This window comes from Danio rerio, chromosome 14 (genome assembly GCF_049306965.1).
Source record: "Danio rerio strain Tuebingen ecotype United States chromosome 14, GRCz12tu, whole genome shotgun sequence".
In the NCBI taxonomy this organism is placed as follows: domain Eukaryota; kingdom Metazoa; phylum Chordata; class Actinopteri; order Cypriniformes; family Danionidae; genus Danio; species Danio rerio.
Window position 1 is genome coordinate 21,562,818 of NC_133189.1, and position 19,906 is coordinate 21,582,723.

At 33.6% G+C, this 19,906-nt stretch overlaps 1 long non-coding RNA gene across 3 annotated transcripts in view; it reads left to right on the forward strand.

Annotated features, from left to right (window-relative positions):
• The window catches only part of LOC141377633 (uncharacterized), a 29,593-nt gene extending 14,001 nt beyond the window's left edge, over positions 1-15,592 (forward strand). For 2 of the 3 annotated variants that reach the window (XR_012390072.1, XR_012390074.1), the window contains 2 exons: positions 14,880-14,941; positions 15,050-15,592. This is a non-coding gene — a long non-coding RNA (uncharacterized lncRNA). Of the gene's footprint in view, positions 1-14,879; positions 14,969-15,049 lie in introns of those variants that run through there. The other variant, XR_012390073.1, reaches the window with a different exon arrangement.
• The last annotated feature ends 4,314 nt before the right edge of the window (positions 15,593-19,906 follow it).

The window sequence follows — 19,906 nt, forward strand, 5'->3', positions numbered from 1 at the left end:
CTAATTTTCAGCAAATGAATAAATGAACAATAATAACTAAGTGTTGTCATAAACCTGAGTTATATCCTAAAAAACATGTTGCCCGCATATGGTCTAAAACCTGCAGGTGGGCAAATCTAAGCTTTTTTTTTAATAAAACAAATATAAATATGGATATAATAATTAATACTGCTAATAATAACATACAAAAGCAAATTGTTATGAATAAAAACTATTGCGTCGTAGAGAGATAAACAGTGTTTGTTATTTTAAAGTGATAAGACTAAGATGGTCAATAAATAAGCTTTTTATTTACCTATTAATTCACAGTTTTAATTTACATTTTGTTGATTATATTTTACTCTTATTTTTACCTATTAAAAATCTTATTTTTTTCTTATTATTACTCTTATTTTACTTTTATTATATTTATATTTTACTATTATGTTATTTTGTCTCAATTACTGTACATTAATAGCAAATTAATATTTAAGTAGGCCTAATTATTTATTTAAAAACATTACCAGCGAAATACTGAGAAACGGTCTGGCGCTATTTTTATATACAGGCCTATCATAATTTTAAAGAAAGCTGCAAGGTGTGCTACATTATTTTAAATAATTTTTTCTGTCTGTTACTTGAAGTTCAGTGCGTGTGCCTGTGCGCTGAGAGACAAGGCAATATTGACAAAATATTGAATTTTGTTTTTTATATTGCATTGCATTAATTTGCAGAGATGTTTTATAGTTTATACAGGCCTAAAATAAACGCTTTGGTACAGAGTTATTATTTTAAAACAAACCTGTGTTTGTAATGATAGATGTAGGTGTCACAAAATACTTTTTAAATCAGTGTTTTTATTAATATGATTATTATTTATTGTGAACAACACTTAATAAATACTGAAATGTCCTTAATACACACCTTATTTTTTTATCAATTACAGTGCTTCCCGCTAGGGCTGCTCTATTATGGGAAAAATCATAATCACGATTTTTTTGGTCATTATTTTAATCACAATTATTCAAAATGATTATCAGTTCAAGTCAAAATTATTAGGGCTCCTGTGAAATTATTATTATTATTTTTTATAAATATTTCCCAAATGATGTTTAACAGATTCAGGAATTTTTCACAGTATTTCCTATAATATTTTTTCCTTTGGAGGAAGTCTTATTTGTTTTATTTCAGCTAAAATAAAAGCAGGTTTAAATATTTTGAAATCTATTTTATGGTCAATATTAATAGCTCCCTTAAGCAAAATAGTTTTTGATGGTCAGCAGAAGAAATTACTGGTATACAATGACTTGCCCAATTATCCTAATTAAGCCTTTGAATCGTACTTTAATCTGAATGCTTGTATTTTGAAAAATATCTAGTAAAATATGTGCTGTCATCATAACAAAGATGAATGAAATCAGTTATAAAAAATTAGTTATTAAAACTATTATGTTTAGAAATGGGTTAAAAAAAAATCTTCTTTCCATTAATCAGAAATTGGGGGGGAAAGTAGGGCTAATAATTTAGATTTCAACTGTATTCATTTATTTTCCTCCCTGCAAAGGAAAGGGAAATATGTACAATAGAATAAAAATATGAAACAAACTGTGCTTTAAGCATCTTCACTGTAAAAAAAAAAAAACTTTGATTATAGCTACTAAAGTCCTTCAGACAAGAACAGTGAGGGATTGTCTTCTTTTGTTGTTTGATTAATGGTAAAAACAGTCGGCAGCAGGAATATCACGCACTTTCACTTTAAGAGCAGTACGGTTCTGATTTATGGTTTCTCTTTCACATGTCTTTTGATTCTCAACTAGTTTGTTTATTACTTAAATGAGAGTTAATATGAATAATCACTGAACATCGCGTTTTGATACCTATTTGACCATTAAAATGCTCACATTAAGATAACTTTAGATGTGTGTGCTTTGCTCTGAGCACACAGTGTGCGAATATGTGTGTGCCGCATACACAAACCATGCGGTCTCATTCATGCTTTTAAAACATGAATGATTCGAATGTACATCAATGAATGATGCACATGCCGTGCTGCAAAATTACAATGCATGCTTTTAGTAATATTCACGTGAAACTGAGCTTTGCAGAGCAACAAATGTGTACAACTGAAAAGAGGACGATATATGATGCAACAATCGTTTTATCTCGATTAATGATTTTCATATTCGTTTGAAGCCATAATCAAAATCGAATTTTCGATTAATTGCATAGCCCTACTTCCCGTATGTTTATAATATACTTGCGAAGGTAGCAGGCCCGGCGCCAGGATATCATAACTGAGGAGGCATTTTAATCCCATGACTAATTTTGGTCCCTCTTGTTCCTTTCATTTAGGCTATTTATTCACATTAATTATTACTTTGCATTACTGCCTAAGTTACTGACTCAAGGCAGTAATATACTTTTTTATAGTAATAATGATATGCAGTTTTGCTATTATTGATTTTATACCATTTATCAACGCAGACAGATCATGGTTCATTGCCAAACGAGTGCTTTATATCAAATTTTATTATCCTTATATGGGCCTATAATAGGCCTATAAAGGTTTAAAGTTTTAGGTAAAGACGTCAAACTATGCCCATACATGCAAGCTAATCCACGGTTAGACTATTCTATAACCGGTAAATAAATATAGTAAAATCAGCATTACTGAATCACGCTTCACAAAACCTTAACCAACCAAAATCAGTGTTAGGAAAAAGTTAAATGTTACAATCAAATGTCATTAAAAAAAATTTATTAAGTTACATTTTAAGGCATTAGTACGGAGACTCGGAAGGGACGTGATGGTGAAGAAAAAAATTGGGTGGAAGAAAAAAAAACTGAGTGGGAGAAAAAAAAAGGATGGTAGAAAAAAAAACAGTGATAGGAATATATATATATATATATATATATTTTTAAGTTTTTGTTCCCTCACAAAGATGTTTTGCGTTATCCACACTTCCTGTTCACTTCATACCTGTCAGCCCTCCTGTATTTTACCATTCTATCCCTCTATCATACTATTGTTAAGTATTTTCCCATATTTCTCATATATTTTTATTTTTGAAAGCATTCTGAAACAAATATAAAAATGTCTGCATTTACTTTCTTTCCATTAAAAGCTGTGGGTTGATCATCGCCCTTCATATGCAACCTCTGAATCAGGGAATGATAAACTGATCCCAGATCAACTTCTGTACATGCCATTTAAAGAGGAGCTAAAGTGCAGGATTCAGATCTGTGTTTAAACAGACAAATATACTTAACAATATGTAAACATGTTCGTCCTGTGTGTTTTATTTTAAACACAACTCATTTTCTCTTAAATGAGCACAAACAGTTACTTAAGTAATGGAATACTTTCATTATAGATCTGTGCATTCTTAAATTGACACCTCTGATATGAAATAAAAGAAAATGAGAGATTCATTTGCTGCTCATCACTTGTTTGATAACAGAGGTGTCGCTTTAAATGGTGTGTATAGAAGCTGATCTGGGATCAGTTTATCATACCTAGCACATCCGTATACATGCATTCGCTAATTCACAGGTTGCATATGAAGAGCGATGATCGACCCACAGCTTTAATGGAAAGAAAGAGAAATATGGGAGAATCACAGCAAAAACGGAAGGGTTGGGAGAATCCTGGTAAAACAGGAGGGTTGACATGTATGAAGTGAACAGGAAGTGTTTGTGGAAAAACAGTTTTGCGAGAACGCAAAACATCTGCGAGGGAACGCAAAAACTTCCAAAAGAGGATTTTCCACAAAATATAGTCAAGGTAAAATGTTCAAAAACTAGGTCTGAGTCACTCCTTTTCTTCCGCCGTCTCATTAACACACCTTTATTAAATTACAATAATTAACAAATTGCACAAACAAACAGTAATATTTAAGAGTAAACTAATGAGCTATTTAAAAGTACACTTTAAAGAAAACCACATTTATAAGAGAGACTGTGCCTTAAAGCATATACTGCTCTGTCACACTGCTTTTATTTATTATTTTAGGTTTGTTTATGAATGAATTATTTAAGTTAAATATTTCATGTATGTGGTTTAATATTTAATTGGTCATTAAATCAAATGAAGAAGCTAGCTACTTTATTTTTTGACACTTCAACCGATCAATAAACAAAGAAATGAACAACCACAGATTATTTTATTCTCTCTGTAAAGTATTTAGATACTTAGACTATACTAAATAATTAGACTATTCTATATAGTTTTTAACATTGTTTGGGCTCAGTTGGGATTATTTGTTAATGAACTGCCACTCATCTTTCCATTAAACATTTTGATATTAAAATTATGTTTTAACTTTATGTCTCCAAGATTGCATTGTAATTTTCTAAGTTAAACTAAACTAGTTAAACTAGACAATTAAAATATGCTGTAAAAAAGTTTAGGTTGATAACTATTTTATTTTGGCTGGAAATGATTTACTGCTGGTTTTATCTGACCAGAGAACAACACAATGTTGGAATTGACGTAGTAGCATTGTGTAAAGTGCGATATGAGACAGCATATTTAATCCTTGCACTATTTTAAGTGAATGCATATGTATTCCACCGACTCCAAAATTAGGAGTTAAGAGTCTCATCCAAAAAACCCAGAACCGAACATCCCTAATCGACGCCCCATTGATGTTTCTTTGAACATCAGGTGCCATTATTAACTGTTTATCAAGTTAAATTTCAAACTGAACCTATAACTGTTTTTGATTAATTCAAAGTATAGCCCAGACTATTTTTTTCCTTTTCAAAAGCAGAAGCAGTATAGCCTAAACAGGACAGTTTTACAAATGTACAGATAAGCATTTTTATAACTGAACATCACAAAAGGCCTACAAGAATTTTCAGTCCATTTTTATATACAGGCCTATTATAATTTTAAAGAAAACTGCTAGGTGGGCTATATTATTTTAAATCTAGCCTATATTATTTTTATTAATTTCCTCTGTATCTGTCACTTGCGATTCAATGCACATGTGCTGAGCGAGACGAGAAATAAGGCAATATTGACCATTTTTTATAGGCCACTATAGTATATAATAGTTTGTTTTTACATATAGTATTGCATTAATTTGCATTGACGTTTTGTAGTTTGTAGAGGCCTAAAATGAATGCCTCGATTTGGAGTTATTTAAAACATAATCCTGCGTTTTTAACATTCTTTAAACCAATGTTTTTTATTATTATTATTTAATGTGAATAACTTTTAATTAAAAATTGTAATGTATTTATTACACCACCTTATTGGGAAAAAAAAACGATCAATTACAGTGCTTCCCGCAGGTTTGAAATATAGGACTTGCAGCATTGAAACACCATTTACCCACATCACATAGTTAACTATGCGACAGACAAAACTTAATTGCATTTTTAATAATAATTGTATTTATTATGACACTTTTTCTTTTAATGGGTTAAAGTAAAAAAAAAAAAAAAAGAATGTTACAAAAGAAAGAAATGCTTTATGCTATTTAGGAGCAATGTGCAGCCACTGACAGGTAAAATTCGCTTTTCTCTCACAAGTTAAAAAAGCAAATTAGGCTTGCCACGATAGACGGTGTTGACGGTGATACCGGTTTTAAGACGCAACACCGGTGACATCACGTTTTTACCGTGACACCGTCCTCACATTTGTTTTTTCTAAGTATTCGTTTTATTTATTTATTTTTTTATTAAATATTTATTTTAATTAAATGGAAAATAGAATTCGTAATAATTTACTTAAGGCCAGAGCATGCTTTATAATTAAAATCTGAACATAGTAATGCGTCATATTTCATTTATCACGTGAGAATAAATATGCAAGGCATACTCTCATTTTAAAAATCACGCGACCATCATCTCACAGTGTTTAATAATAAATATCTTATTTTTATTAAAACAAGAATGATGTAGCAATGCCGCGCCATCGACAAGCCAACTGCAGAGAAACAAAGCAATCATCACGGCAACTGAAGTGAGCACTTTTTCCGAAGTTCAGCTCTTCTTTTTTGCACTTTATGCATTTCATGTAAAAAAATAAAAGATGAATATGCCTACAAGAATGTAACCTGTGTGCGCGCGTCTTTTATCACTGAGGCCGCTGTCTTTAAAAACCGAAAGTTGCTTCATCTGTCTGGAAATATTTCGGCTTTTAATAAATGAAAAGTTAATTTAGGTGAGCCAATATTAAAAATTGCTATAAAGTAACTGTGAAGTGCGGCAACACATCGAATCTGAGGTCTGATCTCATCTCTCTCTCGCTATCATTCAGACATCGAAACGCCACACAGGTCAAGTCGCAAAACTGAGGCTGGTACCAGCTGACAGGTAGAACAGCTGAAGCCTTTGCGAAATCTTTCAAAATACAGCGCTGAAATTAACAGGCACAAATATCTTTGAGCCAGAAAGTCACGCCTTATCTGTCAAAACGCAATTCGAGCCAATAGGAGTTGTGTAGCCTATTAATTATATTAATTCTAATAAAATGAAAACCAAATTAAACTATTCATTGCATTTTTCGATTGATAAAAATATACGTAAACGAAAAAAAATCAAACGGTGGCTAGTTTGTATTAATGTGTCTTAAAATTAATAAAAATATGCTCAGCCTATTTAAGCTTCACGGTTATATGCTGCGAAGCATGTTACTGAACTACAATATCTCCGAGGGAGACTATATAACTCGATAGACAACATTACCTTGAGGGATTTTAAAAACAAAAGGTGTTTTAAAAAAGGAACAACACGCCAATCGGCAACAAATAAAACATCTTGCCAGGGTATGCTGTGTGTAATCCGCCACTGACAGTGACATAAGACACCTGCGCCTGTCAACTGTGCTTGTAAGAGAGCTCAAAGCTTGTATTGATATAACCAAAAAAGCAAGATCATATAGTTATAAATATTCCATAACAATACTTATCGAAATATTTATACATTTACATGTTGATTATTTTTTTAGCCTGTTAAATAAAATTACTTTTATTTAGCCTGTCTTTAGATTTTTTACACAATGTTTAATTTCTTAACATTTCTTTCTTTTTTATTTAAAGTTTATATATAAAATGAGTGCTAGCTTGTTTAGTTGTGATCATTATGCAAGGATCATATTTCATATTCGGTTTATTCTTCACTAGCCTATAAATTCGTTAATAAGGCTATTTTATAAACGGATTGTTCATAAGGACTAAGCTATTAATATATAATGCAATAGGCTAAATAATACATTAAGAAATAGAGTGGAGGAACTAGGAACTATGACGTCACTTTGTAGGCTAATCGGCTGCTAGCATAAAACTGGTTCCCTCGTGGAAATCCCTATAGGATTTTCCCATAGGGTTTTCGAAGATTGCGAATAATACGCTCTGTGTTCAAACACTGTTCATTACACTTACACGTTTTGTTCAGCCGGATAATTGTCACACGAAAATATAACATTGAGCACTTTTGGATCTTAAATGCAAACGCAAGACTTAAAAAGCTAACATAAGGCTATAAACGGACTACAGCGCCCTCGGGGCGCTCGTCAGTGACGTCAGCCCCACCCTACTACAGACGACTTATCAAGCTTATTTTTAGAAATAACGTCCATGACAAAGAGTTAATCTCTCAGTATATTATATTGTAATCCACGCTATATATTATAAACTAATAAATACGCAAACACACATAGACCTTTGTGCCTTTTGGATCGTTTTTACGTGGGAAATACATGTTTTGCTTTGCGGTTGTTCTAAAAGTTAAAAAAATGTGTATAAATGTGCCTATATAGTATTATTATGAGACATATTTAAATAAGTGTATCGCTCGCGTGCACACAGCCCGCTTACCTTAACAGACGACGGCGTGAGGAGGAACAAGTCTATCAAATGCCTGCAGGTTTCATCATCATGGACACAGAATAAGATTCAATATTCCTTTTGTGTCACGAAGTACAGCGAAAAACAGCCCAATACAGTCACATCTGCTATACGTTTTATGGAGGAGTGTAAATATTGCAGTTATGACAGAGTTAAATGTGTTGATGAAGAAAAAAAGACGAGAAATCACTTGATCACGTTAAAATGACAGTTAACATGCATGTATTTTTACACATTTATTCACACGTTTGCATTACTGAGAGCAGGAAAGAAACTGAGCAGTATCTTCATATTATCGTTTAATTAAAATGAATGATCAACAAATGAATCTGTCTCGACAGCCTTTACATGTGAAGGAATTATCTACACACAATCTGAATTCTCAATTAGAATAATACAACAAACTATAAAATACTATTCTGAAAATACTTAAATCACAGACTAATCCAAACGCCCAAGCGAGCTGCGCTCCAGACCAGATCAGCTCGATGACGTATAATGCCCCCGACGCAGCCTGTAGTCTCATTTAGCAACTTGATAGCAACCGTCTTTTTAAAGAAGCATAATCGATTTAAAAGTTGAAGAGTGTGCTGTAACTGATGTGTTTTATGTCGTAGAACAAAACGTGAAAGTATATTGAGTTGGTGTTAGCCACGGACCTTATTTGAGCGATTTTACTGAAACCCCATTCAAAAAACCCATTGACTTTGGGACGAGGGAACCGGAAGTGCTAAAATGCTAACTCGCTTCCGGGTTTTTGCATACAAATTGACGTCATAGTTCCTCCACTCTATTGAAGTCAGGTAGGACAACAAAAGACAACCAAACATGTTCCCCCTGTTAGCAAATGTAACCAAAAAGTATCTTTACGTGCAACAAGCTGCTCATCTGAGGGTGTGTTCAGCACGATGGGGAACATAGTAAGCCCCACAAGATTCCATCTTAAGCCAGAGATGGTCAACATATTGGCCAGGATTCCTCGCAAAGAACAAGTAAACCTCACTGTTAATAAATGCCAATTTACAATGTTTTATTTTTTGTTTTTTTTTAAAGACTGTGTCAACCTGTCATTTTTGTAATGTAATTTTGGAAAGCTTTTCTTTTATATTTGTTTCTTGTTCATTCGTTTAATCTTATTTAAACTTTGTGCAATTTAATTACTTATCTTGCTATTTTATTTTCTTATTCGTTTTAAAAACATTCTAACATTCATCACATTCGTCCATTCAAACAATTTACGCCGAATTGGCAATTCCCGCAAAACTGAAAGTGAAAGTATTATATGCATTTATAAGCTATTTAAAAGCAGAAAGAAAAGAGGAAACCCCGACCCCCACTATGATACCGGTATTACCGGTGTTGTCACATGTCGATTAACCGGTGGGGAAATTTCCTCATCGTCACAACCTTAATTTGAATGATTTTAGATGTGTATATAAAATAGCCTATGTAAAATATTAACATCATCAAATTAATAAAATAATGACAAATTTGAAATAAATGACAGAAAAGTTAATGAAAACAGACATTCTCTAAAAAATGTAAAAATCGCAATATTAAAATGAGTAGATTTTTTTTAAATAAAATGCGTTGATTAACTATTACTATTGGTGTATATATTTTACAGCCAGTCTAGATCTCATTACGTCCTCTCCCGAGTATATAGCCAAAGTTTTTCTTAGTCGTTTACATTAAAGAATCTATTATTTACTTTTTCTCTCTGTATCGCGGCTGAGTGTGCGCTGTCAGCTGAATATAGGCTTAAATTAAATCTAAAAAGCAACTAGCCTGCGAGCTAATATTTGTTTTTGTTTTTTTTCGCATAACAGCCAATTTCAACCGCGAGGAGATACCAACAGCTTGATATGCAACATTTTCTAAAATGTTATTTAGCTTGGAATAAAAACAATTCACAAAAAATGATTTAGTGTGTGTGTTTTTTTAAGATTGGATTAGCCTATTTCACAGTGTGTAAACATTAGAAATAATAATTAGGCTAAAATACAGTAGATTACCCCTTCATTCAGATATATGTCGTTGTTTGGGAAACTCTCCCCTGGTCTAGAAGTTTCTCTTGCTTCTTATCTGCTCCACAAGCGCAGCACGCTTCTTCCTCTGGCTCTGCACCAGGGCTGGGTTTCCCAAACAACAACGTAACTCGCGGCAGAAATATCATAGTACAATGTGTCGTTTGGGAAAAGAACGATGTAGTGACGAGTGTGTCCCAAAACCTGTAGTTTCTCTGTCACAGATCTATTGTTTGACCCACATTAGTTATAACGTAAAATGCCCATAATGATGCTCTAAACGAGGTGGTAACAATTTCTTTAGAGAGAGAGAAAAAAAAAAAACATTATTTTATTTGCAAAGTATATTGTTTTACACAATCACACATTTAAAAAAAAAATCTATCATAGTTTTGGTGAAAACATGCACTTATATTCCATATTAATTGAAATATATATAACGGCACATATAAGACCTATATTTGTTTCCTTTACAAATATTATTAAGAATTTCATTTCTAATTTCATATATAAATCATTAATGGTTGTAGGCCTAATTTACAGTAGGCTATTTATTTAGAAATAGAAAAAACTTTTTAATATAATATTAATTATTATTATTATTATTAAAGTAGGATATTGCAAACAATATGCAAAATAAATGCAAACAATATTCCATGACTCCCAATATCAATTGCTACGAGCCTAATATAGAAATTTTAATTAACACGTAGTTCAGTCCATAAGTTGCTGTGAATAGAAACAGCCTATATAAGCCTACATTACCAGAAGTTGGCCTATAGGTAAAAGGTATATAACCGGGGATTTTGTGTCAACCTTGCTTGTGAAATATACTCAAGATATACCCCTGCCCTCATCTCAAACAAAATGTTTGGCTATTAATGAAGCAGCCTGTCTGAGGTGTTAATGGGGCATTGCGCTTTAACCGAAAACAACAACAACAACCCAAAAGCACTAAATTGGTTACAGGGGTTGCTTCAGAAAATTGCCTAATAATAATAGAAGTAGTAGTAATAATAATAATAATAATAATAACTACTGGCATGTTTATAACTAAAGTTGTTTTTACTTCGGTTGCACCACATGCTCTTAAGGCAAACCGTAGTTAGTAAGGTCATAAGCTCTCCGTAAAGCCATACATAGTTGCATTAAATCACCTAATATCAAATAAAAAGTGTTTCAATCGTTAAACTGATTTAGAATTCTGCAACTAATGCATCTACATATAACTGTTCTTTGAAAATTTGCTGTGAATGCACACAAATTACACAAAGTTATCAAAACATAAAACTTGATTTTTTAAATATTCTACACGTTAAAGAAAAAATAGCAGGGAGAAAAAACCCAGTCATAAAGAAATGTATGTTAACACAAAACATTTCTTGAAACAAAATTAAACTCTTCATTCACAAACCGAAAGAAATGCGAGATTTAGGAAGAAAATAAGGCTGTGAATAGAGGGAGATCATCGCAAGCTCCTCGATGTAAACTAATCTCACCGTCATCTCTTTTCTACCATTATACATGGGGGGAGGCTGCGGTAAATTTTTAGTTGGAACACAGCGTTAGGTTTAAACTGAGTGAAATGCTGCAACACAGAAATATTTAGTAGTGCGTACATTGTAAATTAGTGTCCCTTTAAGTCACAACTAGGCTTCATTTTAACTTACACACTGCTGGTGCAACTGGCCCCATGTAATCAAAAAAGGCTGCATATTAATAAGTGGGTCGCGGGTTATAATCTAAAAGCTATTGCCAGTCAAACACAGCACAGCCATTACAGCAAAATGGAGAGATTTAAATGTACATATTGCACATATGGATTTATCCACTCACTGCATGTCGTCTACCCTGATAAACATGCTAATTGTCTTATTATTATTAATATTATATTGTATGCACTTATGAAATTAAAGTTTATAGAGCCTGGTTTATACTTCTGCGTTATGATCGGCGTAACCCACGGCACATGCAACCCGCGTAGCTGTTTATTTTACTTCTGCGCAATGTCTCTGTTGGTCTGCATTAACACTTTCAAAACGCTAGTTGGCAGTGAGGTGTTAATGTTCCTCTGTGTTGAGTTTCTTCGCTGTTGTTTTGTTTTTTCTAAACGCTTCCTGAACATGCAAGTGACTCAAACTCGCTCATTTTGAGGCTGGAACCGGCGGACGTGGAACAACTTTAACTATGAGATAAACACAAAACAAAACTTTCTATCCAGAGCTCCTTCATGGGACTCCACACGTGTAAACAATCGCTCTATTGGGCTCGCACCACTCGCACGGCTCTTGGTCCCGCCCCCAGACTTGTCAGCGCTGCCAAGCCGACCAATCACGACCATCAAACAAATCACGACCTTGCGCTCTGTGTCGTTGCGACTTGTAGTTACATTTTTTGAGAGGTGCACATCATCGACGCCGACGGCCAATAAACAATGCTTAAACATTAAAATGTGCTTTTAGAAACTTAAAATATTTATGTTTCTAATATTTAATTATACATTTGCTGTGTTTAATATAGGGGATAGAATAGCATACAGTATATAAAAAAAATTTTTTTTTGTCCTTTATACCGAAATAGGCCGGCTATAAGAGGAGGCGCTCTATTAAACAAGCAGAAACAGCACAGACTGTTCACTCTGCATGCATGTGAAAGAAATGAACAGAGAAAAATAAACAGACGATAAATAATAGGCGACTCACCTTACGTGCCGATATGCCCATTTATTTAATTCATAACTGCCACTAATAGCTATGCAAAAGGGAACCTATTTTGAGTGTTTGGCATGTAGTGACAGATTTTCAAATATTTGTAACCTGGCCTATAATAAATAATAATAATTATTGATAAAGCAAGTTATACTGCAATCAGGTGATGTGTTTCATTGACTCGATAACCTTAATATTTTGTAGTGTGTGCTGTGACGCGATTTTCATTTCTTGCAATGTGCGCACGTTTAAGATTTGAGGTAATAACATCGCCATGATAGTCAAAGAAATGTAAACATTCTTTTTACCCCAACACAATTTAATAGGGCGCTATAAAGGCTAAACAACTTCATTCTTATATTTGTTTAATTTTTGCAGCCTGGGGCTATACTTCTCACCATCTATTGTATCTTTTCTAAAGCATACAGTATAGTGTAAAAGCATGTTTATTACTAAGAAAAAAGAAAATGTATTTTTTAATTGATCACATCACATAATCTACTGTAGGCTACATTACACATACAGTAAGGGCTGCTCTATTATGGGAAAAATCATAATCACGATTATTTTTGTCATAATTGCAAACAAGATTATTCAAAACGATTTTTCAGCTGAAGTCAAAATTATTAGCGCTCCTGTGAATTTTTTATTTATATTTTTTTAATAAATATTTCCAAAAGGATGTTTAACAAATTCAGGATTTTTTTTACAGTATTTTCTATAATATTTTTTTTCTTCTGGAGGAAGTCTTATTTGTTTTATTTTGGCTAGAATAAAAGCAGGTTTAAATATTTTGAAACCTATTTTAAGGTCAATATTAATGACTTGCCCAATTATCCTAATTAAGCCTTTGAATTGTACTTTAATCTGAATGCTTGTACTTTGAAAAATATATAGTAAAGTATGTGCTGTCATCATAACAAAGATGAATGAAATCAGTTATAAAAAATTAGTTATTAAAACTATTATGTTTAGAAATGGGTTGAAAAAAAATCTTCTTTCCATTAAACAGAAATTGGTGGAAAATGGTTGCTAATAATTCAGGAGGGCTAATAATTCGGATTTCAACTGTATATATGCAGTTATTTTCCTCCCTGTAAATGAGCAAAGGGAAATATGTACAATAGAATAAAAATATGAAACAAACTGTGCTTTAAGCTTCTTATAAATGATCACTGAACACAGCATTTTGACACCTATTTGACCATTAAAACGCTCACAGTAAGATAACTTTAGATGTGTGTACTCTGCTCGTCTAGCCTAAGTGCACACACACAGCAGCATGTACAAATCAGATTATGAAAAATGATGAAGAGCATGCTTTTCCTTTTATCCTTTATTTTTAGTTTTTTTTTTTTTTGTTTTTATTTACACATTTTTTTAAGTGGTGAGGACAATATTCACTGGTTCCCCCCTCCTGTATAATAATTAAATGTTACATTTTTAAGAACTTCACAAATAGCCTAAATAACACTTTTCAGTATCAGTGATAATATAAATAGTAACTAATAATAATAATGATAATAATAAAAAGAAGAACAAAAAATATTAGCCTATTGATAACAATATAAATGAGATGTTGAGGAAAAAACAGCGTAGGCTACTAACTCTCCACTGTTTTTGGTAAATTATTTGACAGAAAAGCTAACATGCTGACACATTGTCTGGATTAAGCAGACCTAGTTGGAGTCGCAATGTTTCCAGCAGCACTCAATACACGTTCAGACTTTCTATCGCAGTGCTTGTAGCGCAAATGCACAAATGCTTTTTCCTATGCTACATTTCTCGTCAATGTCTTCCATTTATCACTTTCTCTTTTGTATCTGGCCATTTTTAAATAGGGCTCTGCGATATCTGGCTGACAAAAAAATCAAAAAATAAATTTTAATTTTTATAATTTTATATATTTTTATTTTATTTTTTGTGCTCATAATATTGACCTTTGCAGTTTTTACCTTTTTATTATTCAGCTAAACTAAAAAACGGAAGACTTTCTCCAGTGGAAAAATATAATAGGGAATATTATGAAATTATTGATTGCCTTTTTTTAAAATTAAGAAAAGTCTTTACATGGAAAGGTCATATCACTTTCAATAGTCCACAATGATTCAAAGCAGCTACTGAAAGTTATACTCGCATATGTTGCTGTTAAATCATGTAGTTGTGTGATGTATAACCATGGTGTAAGTGCACACCTAAGGATTAACCTTTTTTCCAAGAAAGAGACTTTTAAACGATATTGATGAACAGTTGATATGATCTATTAAAAGTCAGTGATGCTAACAGTTAATCATCTTGTTTGCTTTCAGGCTCTAGCACTGGCAGAACAACCTACATGAGAAGACCATGGACAAAAGCAGACGTGAAGGCTGTAATGAGTTCAAAAGACTGATTATTATTATACACATTTTCATTTTTTTTCCTTGTCACAGAGTGACAATATTTAACCATTTTCAAACCCACTTCTGTTCCATGCCAGTGCTTCACAGTCCATCATCACTCTAGGGTAGTCTCTACATTGCTCTACAGTTTGCCTCTGCTTCTCAACCCATGTCTGCCACTACTCCACAGTCTGGTACTGCTCCACAGTCCAGGTCCACGTCTGCTTCATGAGCCTGGGCAATACCCATCACACAAAAATACATAACCCACAAATGCAGTCCCTCAGACTAAACATTTACAACAGTGTTGAGTAGCAAAAAGACATGTTTTTTGTTTTTTATTTACATGTTTGAAAATGGTCAAATATTGTCACTGTGACAAAAAAGTGAAAATGTGTATGATATTAATTAGTCACATTATAACACATTATATTACTGTCACATTACGAAATTTAGTTTTTAATCTGTTTTGTGTTCATATCATTCTGTATGTATCATTCAATTTGTGGAATCAAACTTTTATGTCTAGTTTTATCTTTTTTTCTTTTTATCTATCTTTTTATCTATTTTTATCCATCTATTTTTTGTTCTTGTCAGAGCGATAATAGTTGATGCATTTCATAATAAAATGTATATACATGTTTAGTTCCCCTGCTGTTTTCCTGGACTTCAAAAGTAAAATAAAAAAAGTTTATTTTTTTATTTCTGTCATTGAGTGGCAATGTTTTGTATTTGACAGTATTCTAGTGCACTACCATGTTGTGTTCTAGTATAAATATTTAAATTTGAAAAAGAATAATCTGTTGAACGACTTAATTAAATTTTAAAATACCATTAGTTTGTTTATAAGCTGTAATCATTCATTCATTCATTTTCTTTTCGGCTTAACCCCTTTATTTATCAGGGGTTTCCACAGTGAAATGAACCACCAACTTATCCAGAATATGTTTTACGTTGCGGTTGTTCTTCCAGCTGCAACCCATCACTGGAAAACATCCATACACACTCATACACACACACTACGGACAATTTAGTGTATTCAATCCCCTGTACCGCTTGTCTTTGGACTGTGGGGGAAACCGGAGCACCCGGAGGAAACCCACTCCAACACAGAGAACATGCAAACTCCACACAGAGGGGAACATTTGTGTTCTGGCCAAGTAAAAGAATAAAATAATGAATATGTTATCGTACAGTTGTGCTTCTGGTTGTTCATGGTTGAAGGTTCTTTGCCAATTATGTTCTTTTTTTATCTGAAGTTGCCTTTCAAAATATCTACTGTCCTATAAAATAAGAGCAAAGGCCCTTAAACAATTAACTCTTCATACTTTAATGTTAAAATGCTGTCTTTTTCAGGTTATTGTTCAACAGTACATTAAACAGATTGTTTAACTGATACAACACAATAAGCCTACAGAATTGTTAAATCAAAAGTGTATTATAAGCAAAATAGTATTTTGTCATTTAAGAAGTGACAGGCAGAACCTTAGCAACTGAGATGGGTTTAGCAGGTGTCTAGCTGAGGAAAGCCAGAGTCTGTTCTGTTGTCACCCTTACTGCAATAGCAGAATAGTGTGATATGTAAAATGTGTTAATCAGTCCTTTTAAACCATGAAGGGGCTAGGTTTGTGTGTAACATGTAAACAGACCTTGTAAACCATGATTTTGTCTGTCCCCATAAGCCTGTGAAATGTCACATAGTTAATTTGAGTGTGTTGTGAAACTAAAATTGCTGTTTTTAAGCGTTGTTTGCCTTTTGTAGCTCAAATAAAAATTTTTGGCACAAGTTTTATGTTCGTAGGATGTTGGCAAAGGTATGTCCCCGTAAACCACCAAAAAGTCACATTGACCTCATAAATCATGTATGCCTGTATGTGTGTGTGTGTGTGTGTGTGTGTGTGTGTGTGTGTGTAAATATATATATATATATATATATATATATATATATATATATATATATATATATATATATATATATATATATATATATATATATATATATATATATATATATATATAAAAATCACTATATGTTACAGCTATATATTAAAGATTACAATATTACTTTTGGGGCATCACGGTGGTTTAATGGGTAGCACGATCGCCTCACAGCAAGAAAGTTGCTGGTTCGAGCCCTGGCTGGGTCAGATGGTTTTATTGTGTGGAGTTTGCATGCTGTCCCCGTGTTCGCGAGGGTTTTTTCCGGGTGTTCCAATTTCCCCCACATGTCCAAAGACATGCACTACACTGTAGGTGAATTAGATAAGCTAAATTGGTGTGAAATATGTATATATCTGTGTGACTGTGAGAGTGTATAGGTGTTTCCCAGTGTTGGGTTTCAGCAAGTTGTCGGTTCATTCCCTTGTGGCAACCCCTGATTAATAAAGGAACTAAGTCAAAAGGAAAATTAATTAATTAATATTAGTATAACATGATTATAAATGCATAGATCACTGTTAGTTAAGTTAATGCATCAATGATTGCGACCAAATTAGATTTTCAATAACTAAAGAAGTAATTTATTATGCTCATTTCTTTTAAACACAGCTGCAATTAACACAAATGGTCTAATTTAGAATAAATAGGTCTTACCTCAAGTGTAATAAGGGAGAACACACATATGCAATATAATAACTAATTTACAGTATTGCGAACATTTGTTTTGCAGAATGAGAGCTATAATAGGACTGAGCCGATGATGAAACCAAAATCAATTTGACTTCCTGCGATAATATCATTTCAGTTCTTTCCAGTTTTAATTCAAACTTGATCCCAATCTTAATATAACAGATAATGAAGGAAGTAATTCAATATGTCCCCCGTGCTCCTCATCGGTAAAGTAATTAACCCCTGGCAACCTAACGAGAAATACTCTGCTCGAGGGTGCAGATCGTTTAACCGTGTTAAATGAATTATACCCAATGCAAATCAGTTTTAATTACAGAAGACGTGATATGTGTTACACTACAGTACATCATTCAATCTAAAAAAAAAAAAAAAAAAAAAAAAACGCAAAAGAGATAACCCTATAAGCCTAGAATGAGGTCAAAATCACATATCCTAAAGCCAGTAATGCCATCAGTCCCTCCTGGAAGAAAAGGAATACAGATCTGAGGCTTTAGAGAGGAAAAAAAATGAGGTCAGCATTTGAAACATTTAAAAGAGCACATGGAGGAAAAGAAAATGAGGAGAAAAATAGTTCAAAGTGCTGCTTTTAGCCACAGAGGAAGCTGAAGGAATGTTGCCGACCAAATGAGAATAAATGAAAAGAGCACAACAGCTCAAAACGCTGAGGGTATAATTTGGAGGCGCAGTGTTTGTGTGTATGTGTGTGCGCGCACACTTGTATATTTGTGTGGCACCAAATGTCTGTAGAGTACAAGTATTTTGGGAACTTTAATATTCACTTAATATGAGCTGAGCTGACAGCAATTTCAGCATCAAAGCGACTGGGAGTTATTGTTATTCAGTAAGAGTTGTCAAAGAAGGGAAACCTGTATGACAACAGCCACCGGTCATATGAATTGTTTTATTATTATTATATGTTATTCATTTTGTTTAGTTAGCAAATCTACATTAGTCCCTTTCAAACATTCAGAACTCTCTGGAAAATTACCAGCAATTTTCCGGAAAGGTCTGTGTGAACAGGCCCTTTTTGGAAACACCCGTAAAGTCATTCAAGGAATTTTCCGGAAAGAGAAGTTGTTAAATTAACTTTAATTTGCTGGATTGCTGTTTTGTGTGAATGCAGAAGGAAAATTGGCGCATGAAAGAGCACATCCACGTGTTACAAACACCTGATGTTCACTAGGGAATAGGGTTTGACATTTATGTGCAATTAAAGTTTTTTTTTTTTTTTTTTTTTTTTTTTTTTAAATAGTGAATAAGAGCAAAAGACAACCAAAGTAAAAAAACAAAAATATGTGACTGTATTTACAATACCCAAATGTGCACAAAAACAACGAATTATTCAAAAATAATGTAAGGCAAAAATATTCATTCATTTTCTTTTCGGCTTAGTCCCTTTATTATTTTAACACATCTCTTGACTCTGGGTTATTCCCCACTTCATTTAAGCAGGCTAGGGTAACCCCACTGCTAAAGAAACCCAACCTGAACCATACGCTACTTGAAAACTACAGACCGGTATCCCTCCTTCCATTCATGGCAACGATTCTGGAGAAAGTAGTGTTCAATCAAGTCCTGGGCTTTCTTACTCAAAACAACCTCATGGACAACAAGCAATCCAGCTTTAAGAAAGGCCACTCAACTGAGACTGCCCTGTTCTCGATCGTGGAGGATCTTAGACTGGCTAAAGCAGACTCAAAATCATCAGTCCTCATCTTGCTGGATTTGTCAGCTGCTTTTGACACTGTAAACCACCAGATCCTGCTATCTACGCTTGAGTCACTGGGCGTTGCGGGCACTGTTATACAATGGTTCCGATCTTACCTCTCTGACAGGTCATTCAGGGTGTCTTGGAGGGGAAAGGTGTCCAACCTAAAGCATCTAAACACTGGGGTACCTCAAGGCTCTGTTCTTGGGCCACTTCTCTTCTCCATCTACACGACATCTCTAGGACCAGTCATCCAGAAACATGGATTTTCCTACCACTGCTATGCTGATGATACCAAGCTATACCTCTCTTTTCATCCTGATGATCCCTCGGTTCCAGCTCGCATCTCAGCCTGCCTGTCGGACATTTCACACTGGATAAAAGATCATCATCTTCAGCTGAACCTCGCAAAAACGGAAATGCTTGTAGTTTCTGCCAACCCGACTCTACACCATAACTTTTCAATCCAGATGGATGGGGCAACCATTACTGCATCCAAAATGGTGAAAAGTCTTGGAGTAACGATTGATGACCAACTAAACTTCTCTGACCACATATCTAGAACTGCTCGATCGTGCAGATTCGCACTCTATAACATCAGAAAGATCCGACCCTTCTT